Source organism: Dama dama, chromosome 12 (genome assembly GCF_033118175.1).
Source record: "Dama dama isolate Ldn47 chromosome 12, ASM3311817v1, whole genome shotgun sequence".
NCBI lineage: Eukaryota > Metazoa > Chordata > Mammalia > Artiodactyla > Cervidae > Dama > Dama dama.
In genome coordinates this window covers 18,916,519-18,933,872 of record NC_083692.1, presented here as the reverse complement: position 1 = coordinate 18,933,872, position 17,354 = coordinate 18,916,519, and the positions used below count along the sequence as shown (strand labels likewise).

Sequence of the window (17,354 nt, the reverse complement as noted above, 5' to 3'; positions counted from 1 at the left end):
GAAGATTTTTACCTCAGCATAACTATGGTTGTTGAAGCCAAAACCTCTACCTCAAAACCACCTTTCCTCCCCACTCATGTACCCTTTAAAACTATGTATTTATTTAACTCATTCCTGGCTGTGCTGGGTCTTCGTCGCTGTGTGGGCTTTTCTCTAGTGGCGGCAAGGGGGGCTGCTCTGTAGTTGCGGCGCGAGGACTTCTCGTGGTGGTGGCTGCCCCTGTTGCAGAGCATGGGTTCCGGGGCGCGCAAGCTTCAAGCAGCTGTGGCACGTAGGCTCGCCAGTTGCGGCTCCAGGGCTCTAGAGGACAGGCTCAACAGCTGTGGCACATGGGCTCAGCCGCCCGCGGCATGAGAGATCTTCCCCCAATCCATGTCTCCTGCATCGGCAGGTGGACTTCTCACCATTGAGACACCCAGGAGCCCCTCATGTATACTTTCAACATTCCATTTTCCTGACTTAAAATCCACTCCATTACAATGTCCATAATTTCTTACGATATCCACACAAACTGCACTGATTTTATTAGTAGCTAATGTAAAAAATAAAGTACATGCAATACAGCTTAAAGGAATTATCAATTACTGGACTACCACAAAGAATAAAGCACCTCAGCACTTTACAATATTGAAAAAAAATTCCAATTTCTCCTGAAAATTTTCCAATTAAAGGTTGCCAGGACATAGATTGAAATTCAATTTAAATGTTCCACCCACCTCGACACAAGGGTTTGTAAAAAATAATAATAGTAATAGTAATAAAGAAAAAATGAAAACAACAACAAAAAAATGTCCCATCTCAAAGCCTCCATACATGTCATAACCCCCAGACACATTTGCTAAAATTTCAAATAAAGACTAACTAGTGTTTTGGGGTCACTATATAGATACACAAATATATCCACACACACATACAATACATATATGCACACTATAAACAGACATCTATCTAAATAGTGTGGATATATATAGTGCACATGTATATAAATACACACACACACACAAGTAGACATTTACTTGAGGAAGGCACAGCAACCCACTCCAGTATTCCTGTATGGAGAATCCCAAGGATAGAGCAGCCTAGCAGGGTGCGGTCCACAGGGTGACAGAGAGTCAGACACGACTGAAGTGACTTAGCACGCACAAGCACATACACCTATTTATCTATCCATACTATCTAAACACAGAAAACAACAAAAAATTTTAGGACTCATTGAAAATACAACAGTTGCCATATATAGAGAACTGACTTTATGCTAGGTATCATTCTAAGAATTTAGCCACAACGGTGTGGTCACTAACCTAGAGCTGACATCCTGGAGTGTGACCTGAAGTGGGCCTTAGGAAGGATTACTACAAACAAAGCTAGCAGAGGTGATGGAATTCCAGTTGCTATTTAATATCCTTAAAGATGAAGCTATTAAAGTGCTGCACTCAGTACGTCAGCAAATTTGGAAAACTCAAGTCAGTTTTCATTCCAATCCCAAAGAAGGGCAATGCCAAAGAATGTTGAAACTACCATACAACTGCGCTCATTTCACATGCTAGCAAAAGTTAGTTAAGTCTCTCAGTCATGTCCGACTCTTTGCGACCCTGTGGACTATAGCCCACCAGGTTCCTCTGTCCATGGGATTCTCCAGGCAAGAATACTGGAGTGGGTTGCCATTTCCTTCTCCAAAAGGTTATGCTCAAAATCCTTCAAGATAGCCTTAAGCAGTACATGAACTGAGAACTTCCAGATGTACAAGCTGGGTTTAGAAAAGGCAGAGGAATCTCATCCTGCGAGAGCACCAAGATTGTACCTAGCTGTTGAACAACCACTGACAGGAGGACACTGAAACCCACCAAAAAAAAGATAACCCAAATCCAAAGAAAGAAGGAGCCGCAGCGAGATGGTAGGAGGGGCACATCCACAGTAAAATAAAATCCCGTATCAACCAGGTGGGTGACCCACAGCCTGGACAGTATTACAAAAGAAGTTCCCACACTGCTTGAGGGTTCTGTACCCTACATTAGGCTTCCCTGTCTGGGGATCTGACAAACGGACGAGGAATTCCCAGGCAATCTGACCTTGAGGGCCTACAGGATTTGATTAAAGGACTTCCAGAGGACTGGGAGAAACAGAGACTTCAATCTTGGAGGGCACAAACAAAATTTAGCACGCACCAACACCCAAAGGAGAGGAGCAGTGACCCCACAGGAGATGGATCCAAAACTACTTGCAAGTTATGGAGGGTCACCTGTGGAGGTGTGGGTTGGCAGGGACTCACCACAGGGACACAGGCACTGGAAGCTCCCCCTTGGCATAAACCCTCCTGGAGTTCACCATTAACCCTAACATAGAGCCCTTAAACCTCAGGGCTGGGTCCCCTCAGGCCAAACAACTACCAGGGAGGGAGTGCAACCCCAGCCATCAGCAGATAATTGAATTAAAGGGCTTTATTGAACAAGGCCCTGCCCACCAAAGCAAGACCCAGTTTTTCCCATAGCCAGTCCCTCCCATCAAGAAGCTTACACAAGCCTCTTAGCCTCAGCCATCAGAAGGCAGACAGAAGATCAAGAAGAAGCACAGTCTCACAGCGGCTAACACAAAAATCCTATTTCAGAAAGTTAATCATGATGAAAAAGCAGAAAGTTATGTCCCAGATGAAGGGACATGATAAAATCTCAGAAAAAAAACTAAATGGAGACAGGCAACCTTCCAGAAAAAGAATTCAGAATAATGATAGTGAAGATGATCCAGAATCTTGGGAAAAGAATGGAGGTAAAGATTGAGAAGATGCAAGAAATGTTTACCAAAGACCTACAAGAACTAAAGAACAGACAGACAGAGATGAATAATAAACTAGAAGGAATCCACAGCAGAATAACTGAGGCAGAAGAACAGATAAATAACCTGGAAGACAGAATGGTGGAAATTACTGCCACAGATCAGAATATAGGAAAAAGAATGAAAAGAAATGAAGACAGCCTAAGAGACCTCTGGGACAACATTAAACACACCATTTGCAGTATAGGGGTCCTGGAAGGAGAAAAGAGAGAGAAAGGACCTGAGAAAATATTTGGAGATTAACAGCTGAAAACTTCCTGAACATGGGAAAGGAAATAGTCAACCAAGTCCAGGAAGCACAGAGAGTCCCAGGCAGGATAAACCCAAGGAGGAATACACCGAGACACATAGTAATCAAACTGACAAAAATTAAAGACAGAGATAAAATATTTAAAGCAACAGGGAAAAAATGACAAATAACATACAAGGGAACTCCCATCAGGCTATCAGCTGATATCTCAACAGAAACTCTACAAGCCAGAAGGGAATGGCATGATATATTTAAAGTGATGAAAGGGAAGAACTTAAAACCAAGAATACTCTACCCAGCAAGACTCTCCTTTAGATTTGATGGAAAAATCAAAAGCTTTCCAGACAAACAAAAGTTAAGAGAATTCAGCACCACCAAACCAGCTTTACAACAAATGCTAAAGAAACGTCCCTAGGCAAGAAACACAAGATAAAGAAAAGAGCTACAGAAAATAAACCCCAAACAAGAAAACGGTAATAGCATCATATATATCAATCATTACCTTAAATGTAAATGGATTAAATGCACCAACCAAAGACACAGACTGGCTAGATGGATGAAAACATGTGCATGTATGCACTTCCACTTACCACATCACTCTGCTTGACCCCCTTGTCTGGCTATTGATTGCGAAAATTGATAAACATCTTTTCACGATCTTGATTCAGTTCAGTTCAGTCGCTCAGTCGTGTCCGACTCTTCACAACCCCACAGACTGCAGCATGCCACACTTCCCTGTCCATCGCCAACTCACGAAGCTTGCTCAAACTCATGTCCATCAAGTCGGTGATGCCATCCAACCATGCCATCCTCTGTCATCCCCTTCTCCTCCTGCCTTCAATCTTGCCCAGCATCAGGGGCTTTTCAAATGAGTCAGTTCTTTGCATCAGGTGGCCAAAGTACTGGAGTTTCAGCTTCAGCATCAGTGCTTCCAATGAATATTTAGGACTGATTTCCTTTAGGACTGACTGGTTTGATCTCCTTGCAGTCCAAGGGACTCTCAAGTGTCTTCTCCAACACCACAGTTCGAAAGCGTCAATTCTTCAGTGCTCAGCTTTCTTTATGTTTCAACTCTCACTACTGTGATTATGTAACTATTACTCACTTAATACCACTATATCATGATTGGTCAACAGAAAAATAACAGAACTCTGTATCACCAAAACTAGGATCTAATAGAAAAATCTGGAACCACTTTTTAAAATTCAGATGCATATCACAATTATCTTGAAACTTTTTGAAAAATACAAACGCTCAGGTATTGCTTTTTTTCCTCCAGAGCTCCAAACAAGTTTCTAATGAGCATTCATGTTAAAAAACAACTGGACTATGGAGAAGGAAATGGCAACCTACCCCAGTATTCTTGCCTAGAGAATCCCATGGACAGAGAAGCCTGTGGCAGGCTACAGTCCACCCGATCCCAAAAGAGTTGGACACACTTTAGCGAATAAAAGAAACAAAAAGTTAACAACAGTTCCTTAATGTCATCCAATACACAGCCTTGGTATTTCCCTGGCCATCTCATTAAAAAAAACAAACAAACAAAAAAAAAACAAAACTGGACTATATGATGATCTTTTATCTAGCTTGTTTCACTTTTTCTATTTCATATTCAGTGCTCAGAACTCATTTAGTTTATGTTCCACAATTTCTCCATCTCTCTTTTTTTATGTTCTTTCTCAAGCCTTTATCAAGTGTAGTACGAAAACTATAAAAATAGAAAAGTAGAAATATATATGTATACAAAAGATACCCTGAAGAAGGAAATGGCAACCCACTCCAGCATTCTTGCTTGGGGAAACCCCACAGACAGAGAAGCCTAGTTGACGACAATCCATGGGTCACAACGAGTCAACATGACTTAGCAACTATACAACATATAAATATGTATAGTATATATATGTTAGAAAACTTATGAATTTTTGCCTAACTAAAAAAATTATGACATTTTGATTCTACTTGTGTTACTTAGTATGAATAAAATGCTAGATTTCTGATTAAAAAATATATATGCAACAAGCAACAAAGGTTTACTGTATATCATAGGGAACTACAGTCAATATCTTCTAATAATTATAATGGAAAATAATTTTAAAAATATTATATGTGTATTTGTATAAATGAATCACCTTGCTGTGCACCTGAGACACTGTAAGTAAACTATACTTCAATAAAATATGAATGTCTAAAAAAAAATGAAGGCAGAGGAATCAAAGATCAAAATGCCAACATTCATTGGATCATGGAGGAAACAAGGGAGTTCCAGAAAACACCTACTTCTGCTTCACTGACTACACTAAAGTCTTTGATTGTGTGGATCACAACAAACTATGGAAAATTCTTAGAGATCAAAGTACCAGACCACCTTGCCTATCTCCTGAGAAACACCGAAACCTACATGTGGGTTGAGAAGCAACAGTTAGAACCGGCCATGAAACAATGGATTGGTTCAAAACTGGGAAAGGAGTACAAAAAGGCTACATATTGTCTCCCTGCTTATTTAATTTATATGCAGAGTACATCACGCAAAATGCCAGGTTGGATCAATCACAATCTGGAATCAAGATTGCTGGGAGAAATATCAACAACCTCAGATATGCAGACGATACCACTCTAATGGCAGAAAGTGAAGAGGAACTAAAGAGCCTCTTGATGAGGGTGAAAGAGGAGAGTGAAAAAGCTGGTTTGACACTCAACATTGACAAAACTAAGACCATGGCATCTGGTCCCATCACTTCATGGCAAATAGAAGGGGAAAAAGTGGAATGAGTGACAGATTTTATTATTTTTTTTTTTTAGCTGTAACAAGTAGAGCTGCTGTGTATAATTGTGTGATAGGTTGTCTGGACACTTTTTCAAAGCTGTTTTCTAAGAGCTAGACGTGTAGTGTTCAGGTCACAGGTGAGCCTTGTTTAGAAGTGGAAAAATTCAGCTAAGTTTCTCTGGCATGTGGGATCTTCCTGGGTAAGGGATCGAACTTGAGTGTCTTGCATTGTCAGGCAGATTCTTTACCACTGAGCCACCAGAGAAACCCCCAGATTTTATTTTCTTGGGCTCCAAAATCACTGCAGATGGTGACTGCAGCCATTAAATTAAAAGATGCTTGTTCCTTGAAAGGAAAACTATGACAAATCTAAACAGCATGTTGAAAAGCAGAGACATCACTGTGTCAACAAAAATCCATATAGTCAAAGCTATGGTTTGTCCAGTAGTCATGAACAGATGTGAGAGGGATCATAAAGAAGCCTGAGCACCAAACAATGAATACTTTCAAACTGTGGTGTTGGAGAAGACTCTTGAGAGTCCCTGGGACTGCAAGGAGATCAAACCAGTCAACCCTAAAGGACATCAATCCTGAATATTCACAGGAAAGACTGTTGCTGAAGCTGAAGCTCCAGTACTTTGGTCACCTGATGCAAAGAGCCAACTCACTGGAAAAGACTTTGATGCTCGGAAAGATTGAAGGCAACAGGAGAAGGAGGTAGCAGAGGATGAGATGGTTGGATGGCATCATCGACCAATGGACAAACGACCAATATGAGCAAACTCCAGGAGATAGCGGAGGACAGAGGAGCCTCATGTACTGCAATCCATGGGGTGGCAAACAGTCAGACACAACTTAGCCACTGAACAACAAATAAAAGGCTTCTAGTCAAGATGGTACAGTAAATTCATCCAAATAACAATTAACATATGAATGTATCAAATATATAAAAAACAATGCAATGCTGGCTCAAAAAATAATATGTCTCAGTCAGTGATAAGGAACACAGATGCAAAATGACGTGAGGCTGAAGCCAGGGGCCCACTGGGTTCCTGATCTATAAACAGGCAGAGGCAGATGGGAGTTTGGCTTCCCTGGCGATCAGGGTCTAAAAGTACTCCATTTCAGAAAGAGGACTTATCAGAGCTAGGGCAGAGCTAAGGCTGGTTAGGGCTCCTGTGTAAAGAAAACAATGGCCAACTCCGCCTGGAGCTATGGCTGGCCGGAAATAATCCCTAGGAAGGTTGCAGGATACAGACACAGCTTCAAAATCAAGAAAGAAATCACCTGCTAGGTCTGTGACTGAGTCTGCAATATCTACAATATCACCAATATCTCTGAGGGGCAGGAACTCTAAGCCTGGTTCTAGAATTGAGATCCAGTGGCAAATGTGAAACTACTATACAAGGAGGGAGGTAAACATAAGACAGACAATGAAAGTTAGCTGAGTCTCAAGAATAAAAGACAACTAAACCTGCTGTTACATTCTGAAGGATATTCCATTATCCATTTCCTGAATGTAACTATTAAGACCATCTCCAGGGCTTCCGCCTACATCTCAGTATTTATAAATCTTCATTACTTAAGGTAACAAGAAGGAACCTAACACTCTTAAACCTTTTGTTACTTCCCAACAAACCAATAATCATAATAATTTTTAAAAATTTTTTATGCAATGAGGTTACAAAAATAAATTTCTAAACGGTAATCCCTGAAACCCCAAAATCTAGCATCCAGTTTCCCACAGTTAAAGCAAAGTGTCTTTATAACTAAATCTGTTTGCTATGTCTACACAAAACTTTTAAGCGATGTAGTATCTCTCAAACTTAGCCTTCCTATTATCAACCAGACACAGGATTTTCCTACCACTAGGAAGGGAGTGGTTTCCAGCTCAAAGATGACACAATTGAAAAGTTCTGAAAGGGAATTTAAAATAGTCTCTAGAAAAAATAACTCAGAATAAAAAGTGTTTTAGTAAAACAAGCATCAAATTAGTAATGCACCACTTAAATTCTAGACCTACCTCTGCCACTAAGCAGCTGTGTGACTTTAGGCTTCAGGTTCTTTATCTGTAAAGCAAAGACACTCTAAGTCCCTTAGGCTTTACTAGTTATAACATTCATTCTTTTACACTTACAATAAGAATGTTTGCCAAATGCAAATTCAGCACGTACATGTTTCCTAGAGCTTCAAATAAGTTTACAAATACCAGTGATGCCTGTCCACCACTCTCTACTCCCGAAAAGTTACATAAGCAAACTCTTAAAAACAAACTACATTTTCTTGAGATATTTTCCAAAATATCTGTTAATATGGTGACATTTTACATGCTAAAAGTTTAACTAAGGTATAATTTATATATACTAAAATTCACTTCTGAGTGTGCACTTGTGAGTTTGAAAAACACATAGACATGTAACCACCACCACAAACAAGATATAGAACAGATACAGACAATGTGTACTTCCCTGGTAGCTCAGATGGTAAAGAATCTGCCTGCAATGCAGGAGATCTGGGTCTGATTCCTGGGTCTGGAAGATCCCCTGGAGGAGAAAATGGCAACCCACTCCAGTATTCTTGCCTGGATAATTCAATGGACAGAGGAGCCTGGTGGGCTACAGTTCATGGGATCACACAGAGCCAGACACAACTGAGTGACTAATACACACAGACAATAGAGACCACCACAAAAACTCCCTTCTGTCCTTTGCAGTCAAACTGTCCCCCCACACCCTGGCAACCACTAGTCAGTCTTCTGTCCCTTTAGTTATGTTTATTCTAAGATATCATTAAAATGGAATCATATTGCCTTTTGAGTCTGGCTTCTTTCATTTAGCATAATGTCATAATTTATTTGGTACCCATTCATGGTGATGTATGCACTACCAAACAGTATTTCATTTTTATGAATGTGCCAAAGTTTATCAATTCACCAGGTAAGGTACATTTCAGTTTGTTTCTAGTTTGGGGTATTCATATATAGGTTTCCATGACTACAAGCTTTTATTTCACTTGAATAAATACCTAGGAGTGGAACTATTGGATCATTATGGTAAGTGTAAGTTTAACTATATATTAAGAGCCTCCAGTAGTCATGTATGGATATGAGAACTGGACCATAAAGAAAGCTGAGTGACAAAGAATTGATGCTTTTGAATTGTGGTGCTGGAGGAGATGTTTAAGAATCCCTTGGACAGCAAGGAGATCAACCCAGTCAATCCTTAAGGAAATATTCATTAGAAAGACTGACGCTAAAGCTGAAGCTTCCAATACTTTGGTCACATGATGTGAAGAGCTGACTCACTGGAAAAGACCCTGATACGGGAAAGATTAAAGGCAGGAGGAGAAGGGGATGACAGAAGATGAGATGGTTGGATGGCATCACTGACTCAATGGACATGAGTCTGAGCAAACTTCAGGAGATAGTGAAGGACAGGGAGGCCTGCTGTGCTGCAGTCCATAAGGTAGCAAAGAGTCAGACACGACCTAGTGCTTGAACAACAAGAACCTGCCAAACTATTTTTCAAAAGTCTGTTATCAATAATGGCTTCCCAGGTGGCTCAGTGGTAAAGAATCTGCCTGCTAACGCAGGAGACGTGGGTTCAACCCCTGGATCAGGAAGATCCCCTGGAGAAGGAAATGAAAATCCACTCCAGTATTCTTGACTGGGAAATCCCATGGACAGAGGAGCCTGGAGGGCTATATAGTCCATGGGATCGCAAAAGAGTTGGTCACAATTTAGCATCTAAACAAATACCAATAATGAATATGTTTTTTAAAGGTTTTAAGGAAAGGTAAGTTTAGATCTTACATCACAAATTTCATAGAAAGATTCTAAATAGATCCAGATGTTTACCAGAAGAAAAGTATCTTCCTGTGTCCTATTTATAGAAAGTAGAAGTAAACAAAGGAAGTTAATTTGATAAGTATTATTCATATTGAGAAATATCTGTACTTATCAAATAGACAAAAAAGATATTTTAAAAACTTTAAAATATGTCATGTTTGAAATCACATTCATAAGCTCCATAGGTCATTAACTCTGTGTGCATGTGTGTGCACGCGCGCACATACTTCAGTCTGGCTAGAATGCAGGTTTAAACTGTCTACTTAGAACGAAAGGTTCCAGGGATTTTCCTGATAGTCCAGTGACTAAGACCTGACGCTCTCAATGCAGGGGGCCTGGGTTCGACCCCTGGTTAGGGAACTAGATCCCGCAGCCACACCTAAAGATCCTGCAGCCACAACGGAGATCAAATATCCTGTGTGCCACGACTAAGACCTGATGCAACCAAATAAATTAGTAAATATTTTAAAAGAGAATAAAAGGTTCCAAGTGGTTAAGTCTGCACAAATTCTGGTCATTTGGAACATAAATGAGAAAGACACAATAAAAAAATTTGCTCTTCCCAACTCACTTGTTCAACTGGCCATCAGAAATAATTCTTAGTTCTTAATAAGAGAACCTATTCATAAAACCCACCACTTTCTCCCTATCAATCTCCTGGCTTCACGCTGTTTTTCGTGTGGCCACACTGTGCAGCATGCAGCATCTTAGCACCCTCAAGCATGAAACAAATCCATGCCCTCTAGAATGGAAGCGTGGAGGCTTAACCACCAGACCTCCAGGCAAGTCCCTCTTTTTTTTTTAATTTATCTTAGATTTCACAGTCCATCAATATAATCACTCCCTGAACTCAACTTAGTGTTCGTCAGATCTCTCTCTCCTTCACACTCTCCTAGCAAAACTCCAGCTTTCTCTGTGATTGCAGCAGAGCAATGGAATATTGAAGAAAATCATATATCCAGGCAGAATGGTTACTGTCATAAATTTACACTTAACAACCTCAACCAAGTTGGTGTGCCTGACAAACAGAAAAGTCAAACAAACCAAAATGTCAGTTTGGAGTGAAGAAAGGTTTATTGCAAGGACTGAACAAGGAGGATAGGGTGGCTCATGCCCAAGAGGCCTGAACTCCCTGATGGTTTTCAAGGAAGAATTTTTATAAGTAAAATTTACAAGGAAAGGCTATCAGGTGTGTGACCTTCTTCTGACTGGTTGGTGATGACATAACAGGGTGGTGTTCCACAAATCTCAATCATCAGCCTCTGGCTCCAATCAGTCTGGGGTCCACGTGCTTATGCTTAGACTGAAGTTACCACACTCCACTGGGTGGAGGACCTTGGTTCCCGCAGAACTCAGACGTAAGATGGATCTAAATGCTATGCACATCTTCTGAAGAGGAACCAGGACCCTGCCCCGTTGCTGCACTGTGGCTTCTTTCTGCATTTCTTCATCCCCCAAAGAGCAACTGTTTGAATCTGCCCTTTGGAACACAGGAAAGGTTGAGGAGGCTAAAAGCTTTTTTCCTACAAAGAAGAAATGGGGACACAGGCAGGCAGGCCTCTGCACCTGACAGGGCCCTGCAGGGTCCTGTCCAGTTTCAATTTTGCTTCTGAAAGTTCACTGGAGTTGCTGCTTTACACTTTTTCCTCAGTTCTTAAACATTTCTCCCTTTCTCTCCATTTCCTCCCAACTCTTTTGACAATTTTAGTAAGAAAATGGAAGCTATCAGATGAAAGTTTCCTGTTCTTTCCACAATCAAATTTGTAACATTCCGCCAAACTGAACCCAGTCAGCTCCTGGTTGAATGCAACCTGCACTCAGAAGGCAAAGAAGCCTGAGTAATGCAATTAGTAGAGGGCAGCCTTCTGAGCCACAAAGCAGGAAAGAAAAGCGCAAGAGTGAATCTGGAGGGACATACAGACAACAACAAACACAAGATCACCAATCATTTCCATTCTGGTAATTCAAATGAGCACTAAATCTCTCCTCTCTTGTTTCCATGACATGACAAATCCTGGTTTCCCCCTACATAACAATCACTTTTTCTTCTTCACCAGATAGCTATATTTGGAGTTCCTTCAAGCTGAGAACCAAACAGTTGATCTCACCCTTTCCTCACAGCTCTAAATTTCATCTATACAATAATTTCCACTAGCGCCTCTCCTTAAACTTCAGTTTCCAATATCCCAAAGTTATCATTTAGGTGTCTCTTGAAATTTTACAGGTCCGTAACAATTATTCTCATCCTCTTAATAATTAAAAAAAAAAAAAAAAAAGTTGTTTTCCCAGTCCTCTTCTATCTCAAATACCAAGCCAGAAATCTGGAATAACCCTTGAGTCTTACTCCTTTTTCTCCTTCACATGTAACCCATTGGTAAATCTTAAAAATTCTAATGTTATCTTAAATCCATCCACTTCTATCTATACTTCCACCATTCTAATTGCTCTTCCTGCTTTCCCTCTTGCTCCCTTCCTCTACAATCCAATTATCAGATAGTAGCCATAAGGATCTTTTTAAAGTGTAAAGCATATTTATATTATCCTCTGTTTAAAATCCTTCAATGGCATCCCATTTCATTTAGAACAAATTCAAACCCTCCTACAGCAACCTACAAGGCACTCTGCAAGCTGGCTTCTTTATGTCTAACTTCATCTTACAAACTATTCTTCCTCACATTCATTAAGTTCCAGCCTCACTTCAGTTTCTCAAAAATCCAAGTTCCTTCCTGCTTTAGTCTTCCCACATGTACAAAATGCTCTTCCTCCAACTCTCCTCATGGTGGCTCCTCTGAATTTTTCATATCAACTTAAATGTCAACCCTAAGTGTGGCCTTTACCAACAAGACCAAAACTGGTTCCCCTATTATTCTCTCATAATAACATACTATTATTTTCAAATGGCAATTTTTCTATGTATTTATCTATCTTCTTATTGTGCACCTCCTTCTACTACTCCATAAGCTCCATAAAAGCAGAGATTATTAAATTAACTCAATTCCAACACTACTAAGGACACACTACACAAAAGAAACTATGATAGGAAACTGTGGGACTTACAAAGAGTAAGCTGAAGTAACTAGGATCCTGTTCCCAATATGTACATAATCTAATTGGGGGTAGAAGGAGGGGGCTGTATACCAAACTATAATGCAAAACAGACAATATGCCATACAACACTGGTACAAAGCGCTATAGAATAAAAAAAGGAAGAGATATAATGTAGAGAAGGTCATGCATAAGAAAGCCCTTAGGTAAGGAGATGGCTCTACTAGGCTTGGAAGGATAACAGAGAAAAAGCACTCAAAACAGACCAAACAACCTCAATGAAAAGAGAAAAAAGGAGAAAGTATAGAGTATATAAAGAGAGTAGATTAAGAGCATGAGCAACTAGAGGTCTATTGCAATGTTTGATGATGGTAGTTAGGAAATGGAAACAAAATTTTCAGTGTGTGATACAGAACTCAACTTTATCCACTATAAAATGAAAATATGAAGCATTTTCAAGTAAATGAAAACTAATGTTCTTTCCAGGTCTAAATTCAAAATGATGGAGCTTATATAGACAATTAGTTTTAAAGTAAAAGGTGCTCATAAAGCATATTTCATCAATTTCATGTGAAATTTATGATTTTTTTAAAGTGATTTTAAACTATTTGTCTAAACAACAATTTTTCAAAAATCTTGCTTACTCTTTCCAAACTGTAATCAAAAGGAGCATGGAATGGGGCAGGAAGTTGAGGGGAGTATCCAAGATATTTAATACTAGACCTAGACTAAATTTCAAAGTAATTTAATTAAACATTTCTACAAGGAAACGCCAAGTATTTTATTTATATTCTCAAAAGTCAAGAGTCACTATTTTTACTGACATTAACTTGTGACACTGTTATCCGTAAGCTTTATAGCATATAACTGGCTGTTGTTCATTTTACACATTCAATATGAAGGTACTGATTACCAAGAGTATTACCACCAGGGAAGTCTATCACAGTACTATACAAAAAATCAAAAAATTTTAAAGACTAACAGAGAGAAGAAGAATCAAGATAATTTTAAAGAATAATAAAGTGGGAGAATTATGGTGCCTCACCATTCCAGATACCTAAATTTATTTCAAAACTACAGTAAATAAAGACAAAGCAGTGCTGGCTCAGGGATAGGCAAATAGAGAGAGTATAAAAACAGGCCCATGTGTATACAGAACATTACATATGACTCAAAGATCTTCACTGTAGGGAATTCCTTGGCAGTCCAGTGGTTAGGACTCGGCATTTTCACTGCCGAGGGCAAGGTTCAATCCCAGGTTGGGGAACTAAGATCCCACAAGTTGCCAGGAATAGCCAAAAAATAAAAAGATCCTCACTACAGATCAATGAAGAATGGATGCTACTCAGTAAGTGGTGTTGGTACTACTAATTTTCTATATGAAAAAACTGAATTATAATCTTTGTATTATTCACTATAATTTTATTTTTTATTTATTTATTTGGCTGTACCAGGTCTTAGTTGGGGCATGTGGGATCTAGTTCCCGGATAAGGGATCAAACCCGGGTCCCATGCGTTGGGAGCAGAGAGTCCTAGCCACTGGAACACCAGAGAAGTCCTTCGGTGTAATTTTTAGAATAATTTAAATATTTCAGCACCAAAAAAAAAAAAACTTTACAGCATCTAGTCCAATGTCTTCACTTTTTTTTGGTGTGGGGGGCGGGGGGATGTGGGATCCTAGTTCCCCGACCAGGGACTAAACCTTGCTTTGGAAGTGAGGCATCTTAACCACTGGACCACCTGGGAATTCCTCAATGCCTTCAATTTATTAAAGAAGAAAACAAAGACCTAGAAAAATTAAAATGCAGCCAAATCACAGAGTGTGGTAACACAGGAATTAAAACTTGTATCTAATGATTTATTCATTCAAGAATTTACATTCTCTCATTTAATACACACAAAACAGTTCCCATCTAACCCAACTTCAAGTTATCCATGATATCAACAGACACAAGTCAAAAGTGGAGGAAGCCACAAAAGATGTAGTGAAGGAAAAGGCCAATACTTCTTTCATCTTCTTCCATCTCCAAACCTCCTTTCAAAGAAACTGGCTAAAAATATAGCCCTCCACTCAAAGATTAACCTTGTCTAAACCCAAACCAATGACAAAGAAGAGTTCAAGGAAAAGTTACATGGGTCAGTATGCAAGGGATTCAGAAAGAAAGAAAACAATTTTAAGAACTGCGATTCTGGTGTCAACATATCATAAATATCTATGAATATCAAGTATTTTAAATAGTACTGTTATTAGGCCCAACATTTTTCAAGCACAATTTCCATCTACCTCATATCTTACTCGGTTTGTTTCCAGAAGATGTTAAACATTTACATTTAGAGATTTTCACAAAGACCAGTTAAACAAACACTGCTGAAAACCATCCAAAAATAGTTGCTCCAATTCCAAGACTCAATTAAGGTACAGAGAGAAATGGCATCTTCTCTAGTAAAGCACTCAATCTCAGGTTACTAGGGTTGTCCACCATCTGTTTATTCAGATAATACTTTCCTTCCATAAATTACCCTCCTGGGATACATGACAGGAGTACTGACAGTGAAGAGAGAGAGACTGGTGAAGAGTCTATTTGCAAACTTAGAAATCCCAGTTTAAATTCTGACCAGCACTACCACACATTCTATAAAGAAAGTAAAATTCACTGCATTTGATTTAATTTCTTTAGCACTGAGGGTAAGAATATGAGTCCACCACTTGCTCTATGATTTGTGGCAAGTTGCTTAACTTCTGTGCTTCAGATTCCTCAACTGGAAAGTAAGGATAATAACAGTACATATTCTAGCAGGGATTAATATGAGGATTAAATTAGTGCATGTAAAGCACGTGGTGGCTCAGCGGTAAAGAATCCACCTGCCAATGCAGGAGACCAGGGTTCGATCTCTGGGTTGGGAAGATTCCCTTAAGTAGGAAATAGCAACCCACTCCAGTATTCTTGCCTGGGAAGTCCCATGGACAGAGGCAGGCTACAGTCCATGGGGTTGCAAAGAGTGAGACATGACTGAGGGAGCTATAGCATAGAGAATGTCTTATTTTTATTTTCTTCAAATTCTGTTTCATTTCAAACTGCATTTTAAACAATCCCTAGTTGAAGATCATTTTTATTCTGAAAATAACCTCACTTTTTAAAATAACTCTCTTGAGTTTTCTTGCCACAATATAAACTTTTTTGATAAATTTTTTCATTGGTTGCTTTTAAAAGGCAAATAAATCCCAGGGTTTTACTAAGTGATACTCCTATGGAAACTCTTAAGTGTAGCTGCACATATAAATTTTTTTTCTCATGCATTCTTGGTGCATGTTCATCCTGAGTAGAGTACTCCTCCAGAAATTACCCACATATAGAAATAAGACTGGCTTTATATGACCCAGCAATCCCACTTCTGGGCATACACACTGAGGAAACCAGATCTGAAAGAGACACGTGCACCCCAATGTTCATCGCAGCACTGTTTATAATAGCTAGGACATGGAAGCAACCTAGATGCCCATCAGCAGACGAATGGATAAGGAAGCTGTGGTACATATACACCATGGAATATTACTCAGCCATTAAAAAGAATTCATTTGAATCAGTTATAATGAGATGGATGAAACTGGAGCCCATTATACAGAGTGAAGTAAGCCAGAGAAATAAAGACCAATATAGTATACTAACACATATATATGGAATTTAAAAAGATGGTAGCGATAACCCTATATGCAAAACAGAAAAAGAGACACAGATGTACAGAACAGACTTTTAGACTCTGTGGGAGAAGACGAGGGTGGGATGTTCAGAGAGAACAGCATTGAAACAAGTATATTATCAAGGGTGAAACAGATCACCAGCCCAGGTTGGATGCATGAGACGGGTGCTCAGGGCTGGTGCACTGGGAAGACCCAGAGGGATGGGATGGAGAGGGAGGTGGGAGGGAGGATCGGGATGGGGAACACATGTAAATCCATGGCTGATTCATGTCAATGTATGGCAAAAACCACTACAATACTGTAAAGTAATTAGCCTCCAACTAATAAAAATAAATGGAAAAAAAAAAAAGAAGAAAGAAGACTGGCTTTAAATGGCTACTGTGACGGAAATGATGTCTTAGATACAACCTGGACTTGAGGTAAATTAAATAGCTAACAAATTGTGGTTTAGAGAATGCTTTAATGACATTTTATTTAAAAGGGTATACCATTGCTATAATTTTCTATTGGTTATGGTTTTCTTAATAATAAAAGTGTACAAAACAAAATGAATCTCAAAAACACATTAAACAAAAGAAGCCAGATAAAAAGAGTACATATGGTATTATTCCATTTATATGAAATTCAAAAACAGGCAAAATCAGAAAGTAGTCACAGGGTAGAACTAAATTGAAAGGGCACTAAACAACTTTCACTGATCATTTATATAAATTAAGTCACAGCTTTGAATGTTATCCTGCTTTGAATATTATTCTTAGATTCCATGTAAAAACTGGAGCCCACTCAGAAAACGAAAAAAATAAAGACAAAGAACAGTAATATAACTGCACTTAAAGGAGACACTTAAAAGCTAATGGTCACATTTAAAATAGTCTACTAGAGATCAAATAAACACAAATTTAAGAAACCAGTTACTATT

General features: G+C 39.2%; 1 protein-coding gene across 11 annotated transcripts in view; it reads right to left on the bottom strand.

Moving 5' to 3' along the window:
• Positions 1-17,354, bottom strand: part of NUMB (NUMB endocytic adaptor protein) — a 157,077-nt gene that overhangs the window by 124,150 nt on the left and 15,573 nt on the right. The window contains exon 1 of one of the 11 annotated variants that reach the window (XM_061156726.1): positions 7,867-7,888. The exons of the other annotated variants lie outside the window; for them this stretch is intronic. The gene's annotated coding sequence lies outside the window, so the exon portion shown is untranslated. Of the gene's footprint in view, positions 1-7,866; positions 7,889-17,354 lie in introns of those variants that run through there. 11 annotated transcript variants of the gene reach the window in all.